Here is a 5853-nt window from a genome sequence, read left to right as displayed (position 1 = left end):
ACTAAATGGCGAGAACACAGCGCTCACGAAGCTAACAGCATTCGGAGCAGCTAAAATCGATAAGCTCGAAAAAAGTCGCCATTTCGACCTTTGTGCTGCCTCTCGCTTCAGTGCGAGCTAAGCGGCGAAAACGCAGCGCGCACGAAGCTATCAGCATTCGGACCACTCACTCCCCATCGCAGATCGCTTCAAGATAAGCGAACTAAGCGGCGCACGAAGCTATCAGCACTCTGTCCCCATCGCGAACGGCAGATCGCTTCAAGATAGGCGTACTAAGCGGCGAGAACGCAGCGCTCACGAAGCTAACAGCATTGGGAGCACTCAGTTCCCATCGCAGATCGCTTTCAAGATAAGCGAACTAAGCGGCGAAAACGCAGCGCGCACGAAGCTACAGCGCTCACGAAGCTAACAGCATTCGGAGCACTCAGTCCCCATCGCAGATCGCTTTCAAGATAAGCGAACTAAGCGGCGAAAACGCAGCGCGCACGAAGCTATCAGATCAGCACTCTGTCCCTATCGCGAACGGCAGATCGCTTCAAGATAGGCGTACTAAGCGGCGAGAACGCAGCGCTCACGAAGCTAACAGCATTGGGAGCACTCAGTCCCCATCGCAGATCGCTTTCAAGATAAGCGAACTAAGCGGCGAAAACGCAGCGTGCACGAAGCTACAGCGCTCACGAAGCTAACAGCATTCGGAGCACTCAGTCCCCATCGCAGATAGCTTCAAGATAGGCGAACTAAGCGGCGAAAACGCAGCGTGCACGAAGCTACAGCGCTCACGAAGCTAACAGCATTCGGAGCACTCAGTCCCCATCGCAGATAGCTTCAAGATAGGCGTACTAAGCGGCGACAACGCAGCGCTCACGAAGCTAACAGCATTGGGAGCACTCAGTCCCCATCGCAGATCGCTTTCAAGATAAGCGAACTAAGCGGCGAAAACGCAGCGTGCACGAAGCTACAGCGCTCACGAAGCTAACAGCATTCGGAGCACTCAGTCCCCATCGCAGATAGCTTCAAGATAGGCGAACTAAGCGGCGAAAACGCAGCGTGCACGAAGCTACAGCGCTCACGAAGCTAACAGCATTCGGAGCACTCAGTCCCCATCGCAGATAGCTTCAAGATAGGCGTACTAAGCGGCGACAACGCAGCGCTCACGAAGCTAACAGCATTCGGAGCACTCAGTCCCCATCGCAGATCGCTTCAAGATAGGCGTACTAAGCGGCGCGAACGCAGCGCTCACGAAGCTAACAGCATTGGGAGCACTCAGTCCCCATCGCAGATCGCTTTCAAGATAAGCGAACTAAGCGGCGAAAACGCAGCGCTCACGAAGCTAACAGCATTCGGAGCACTCAGTCCCCATCGCAGATAGCTTCAAGATAGGCGAACTAAGCGGCGAAAACGCAGCGTGCACGAAGCTACAGCGCTCACGAAGCTAACAGCATTCGGAGCACTCAGTCCCCATCGCAGATAGCTTCAAGATAGGCGAACTAAGCGGCGAAAACGCAGCGTGCACGAAGCTACAGCGCTCACGAAGCTAACAGCATTCGGAGCACTCAGTCCCCATCGCAGATAGCTTCAAGATAGGCGTACTAAGCGGCGACAACGCAGCGCTCACGAAGCTAACAGCATTCGGAGCACTCAGTCCCCATCGCAGATCGCTTCAAGATAGGCGTACTAAGCGGCGAGAACGCAGCGCTCACGAAGCTAACAGCATTGGGAGCACTCAGTCCCCATCGCAGATCGCTTTCAAGATAAGCGAACTAAGCGGCGAGAACGCAGCGCTCACGAAGCTAACAGCGTTCGGAGCACTCAGTCCCCATCGCAGATAGCTTCAAGATAGGCGAACTAAGCGGCGAAAACGCAGCGTGCACGAAGCTACAGCGCTCACGAAGCTAACAGCATTCGGAGCACTCAGTCCCCATCGCAGATAGCTTCAAGATAGGCGTACTAAGCGGCGACAACGCAGCGCTCACGAAGCTAACAGCATTCGGAGCACTCAGTCCCCATCGCAGATCGCTTCAAGATAGGCGTACTAAGCGGCGAGAACGCAGCGCTCACGAAGCTAACAGCATTGGGAGCACTCAGTCCCCATCGCAGATCGCTTTCAAGATAAGCGAACTAAGCGGCGAAAACGCAGCGCGCACGAAGCTATCAGATCAGCACTCTGTCCCTATCGCGAACGGCAGATCGCTTCAAGATAGGCGTACTAAGCGGCGAGAACGCAGCGCTCACGAAGCTAACAGCATTGGGAGCACTCAGTTCCCATCGCAGATCGCTTTCAAGATAAGCGAACTAAGCGGCGAAAACGCAGCGCGCACGAAGCTACAGCGCTCACGAAGCTAACAGCATTCGGAGCACTCAGTCCCCATCGCAGATCGCTTTCAAGATAAGCGAACTAAGCGGCGAAAACGCAGCGCGCACGAAGCTATCAGATCAGCACTCTGTCCCTATCGCGAACGGCAGATCGCTTCAAGATAGGCGTACTAAGCGGCGAGAACGCAGCGCTCACGAAGCTAACAGCATTGGGAGCACTCAGTCCCCATCGCAGATCGCTTTCAAGATAAGCGAACTAAGCGGCGAAAACGCAGCGTGCACGAAGCTACAGCGCTCACGAAGCTAACAGCATTCGGAGCACTCAGTCCCCATCGCAGATAGCTTCAAGATAGGCGAACTAAGCGGCGAAAACGCAGCGTGCACGAAGCTACAGCGCTCACGAAGCTAACAGCATTCGGAGCACTCAGTCCCCATCGCAGATAGCTTCAAGATAGGCGTACTAAGCGGCGACAACGCAGCGCTCACGAAGCTAACAGCATTGGGAGCACTCAGTCCCCATCGCAGATCGCTTTCAAGATAAGCGAACTAAGCGGCGAAAACGCAGCGTGCACGAAGCTACAGCGCTCACGAAGCTAACAGCATTCGGAGCACTCAGTCCCCATCGCAGATAGCTTCAAGATAGGCGAACTAAGCGGCGAAAACGCAGCGTGCACGAAGCTACAGCGCTCACGAAGCTAACAGCATTCGGAGCACTCAGTCCCCATCGCAGATAGCTTCAAGATAGGCGTACTAAGCGGCGACAACGCAGCGCTCACGAAGCTAACAGCATTCGGAGCACTCAGTCCCCATCGCAGATCGCTTCAAGATAGGCGTACTAAGCGGCGCGAACGCAGCGCTCACGAAGCTAACAGCATTGGGAGCACTCAGTCCCCATCGCAGATCGCTTTCAAGATAAGCGAACTAAGCGGCGAAAACGCAGCGCTCACGAAGCTAACAGCATTCGGAGCACTCAGTCCCCATCGCAGATAGCTTCAAGATAGGCGAACTAAGCGGCGAAAACGCAGCGTGCACGAAGCTACAGCGCTCACGAAGCTAACAGCATTCGGAGCACTCAGTCCCCATCGCAGATAGCTTCAAGATAGGCGAACTAAGCGGCGAAAACGCAGCGTGCACGAAGCTACAGCGCTCACGAAGCTAACAGCATTCGGAGCACTCAGTCCCCATCGCAGATAGCTTCAAGATAGGCGTACTAAGCGGCGACAACGCAGCGCTCACGAAGCTAACAGCATTCGGAGCACTCAGTCCCCATCGCAGATCGCTTCAAGATAGGCGTACTAAGCGGCGAGAACGCAGCGCTCACGAAGCTAACAGCATTGGGAGCACTCAGTCCCCATCGCAGATCGCTTTCAAGATAAGCGAACTAAGCGGCGAGAACGCAGCGCTCACGAAGCTAACAGCGTTCGGAGCACTCAGTCCCCATCGCAGATAGCTTCAAGATAGGCGAACTAAGCGGCGAAAACGCAGCGTGCACGAAGCTACAGCGCTCACGAAGCTAACAGCATTCGGAGCACTCAGTCCCCATCGCAGATAGCTTCAAGATAGGCGTACTAAGCGGCGACAACGCAGCGCTCACGAAGCTAACAGCATTCGGAGCACTCAGTCCCCATCGCAGATCGCTTCAAGATAGGCGTACTAAGCGGCGAGAACGCAGCGCTCACGAAGCTAACAGCATTGGGAGCACTCAGTCCCCATCGCAGATCGCTTTCAAGATAAGCGAACTAAGCGGCGAAAACGCAGCGTGCACGAAGCTACAGCGCTCACGAAGCTAACAGCATTCGGAGCACTCAGTCCCCATCGCAGATCGCTTTCAAGATAAGCGAACTAAGCGGCGAAAACGCAGCGTGCACGAAGCTACAGCGCTCACGAAGCTAACAGCATTCGGAGCACTCAGTCCCCATCGCAGATAGCTTCAAGATAGGCGTACTAAGCGGCGACAACGCAGCGCTCACGAAGCTAACAGCATTCGGAGCTCTCACTCCCCATTGCAGATCGCTTTCAAGATAGGGCGCGAGCGACCGCACCATACGCCGCCGCCGCCGTGTTGATATTCGTTCGCATCGAGAGTAGGCAGCGTCATCGACCACGTTTACGTATGAGGTTTACAAAACGTGACACTGTTCAAGTACGTCCCGTACTACAGCACGCATCGGCCAGTGCTCATCTTCCACAAAGCAGCGGCATCATCCAAACGCACCATCATATAATATGACTGAACATTGCTACTACTCTCCTTTTCTTCGTCGTCTCATGCTGGTCTCATTTAACATTTCGGTGCTGCAACCGCGCTCCTCCGTTTCACGATTCTTTCGCGGTGTTTCTTGCAATTATACCGAACACAGCAGCATACGACGACGAAACAGCAGGTGATTAGTAGCAAATGCTTACGCATCATTTAGATAATTCCCGCAGGAGATTCTGCGTGTAATTTGTATATTTGCGTGAATGAAATTTGCTGCATTTAAGAGCGAAAGTTAAATTGTAGTCACTGTAGAAGCATAACTTTAAATTAGGGCCTGGAATATTTTCCCAAAAATTGCCGAAAATCGATAAGCTCGCAAAGTAGTCGCAATTTCGACCTTCCTGCTGCCTCTCGCTGCAGCGCCAACTAAGCGGCGAAAACGCAGCGCGCACGAAGCTATCAGCACTCTGTCCCCATCGCAGATCACTTTCAAGAGAGCACCCGCGCGGCTGCGGCATTACAAGCCTCTCCCCACCCGGTGCTTTGCGCGCAACTATTCTTGTACACTCTACGCGTGACAAAAGACGGCGAGCTTCCTCCCTTGCGTGCGCGAGATTGAGCCGCCATGGTCGGCTCACCCTCGCACACACTTAACCTATGTGTGTGCATGTGCACGGGAAATTTACGGGGACGTTTTTAGAATAATGCCGGGAAAATTGTCACAATTCGGGAATTTTTCTGCAAGGTACAGAACATCACTGGACGGCATTCATTTTGTTGCGGCAGGAGCTGCGGGTAACTCGTCGAATTTTTTATCTTTCTCCTGTTAGCTCGCGGGATAATATTGTTCCTCCGCTCTTGTGCCACAGAGCATAAGCTGTCCACCGCCTACCACCCACAAACGAACGGTCTTACGGAACGTCTCAACCGAACACTCACAGAACACTCACTCACGTCTCCAGTGATCACCGCCACTGGGACGCCACGCTGGCCTACGTCACTTTCGCGTATAACTCGTCCAGACATGACACCGCAGGATATTCACCCTTTTATCTTTTGTATGGTCGCGACCCTACATTGCCTTTTGACACCATCCTACCTTCTGTGCCACGTGTTACAACTGAGTACGCTCGTGAAGTCATCGATCGCGCTCACATGGCGCGTCAAGTCGCCCTATATCTCGTCTGTTGGCCTCTCAGGATATACAAAAAGAGCGGTACGATCGGCACCATCGCGATGTTAAGTTCGCCCCAGGTGCTTGGGTGCCGCTCTGGTCACCATGTCGTAGTGTCGGTCTCTCCCAGAAGCTTCTCTCTCGCTACACAGGGCCTTATGAAGTC

This window comes from Dermacentor silvarum, chromosome 7, assembly GCF_013339745.2.
Source record: "Dermacentor silvarum isolate Dsil-2018 chromosome 7, BIME_Dsil_1.4, whole genome shotgun sequence".
Taxonomy (NCBI): Eukaryota; Metazoa; Arthropoda; class Arachnida; order Ixodida; family Ixodidae; genus Dermacentor; species Dermacentor silvarum.
The sequence above is the reverse complement of the archived record's forward strand: the minus strand, read 5'-3'. Positions refer to the sequence as shown.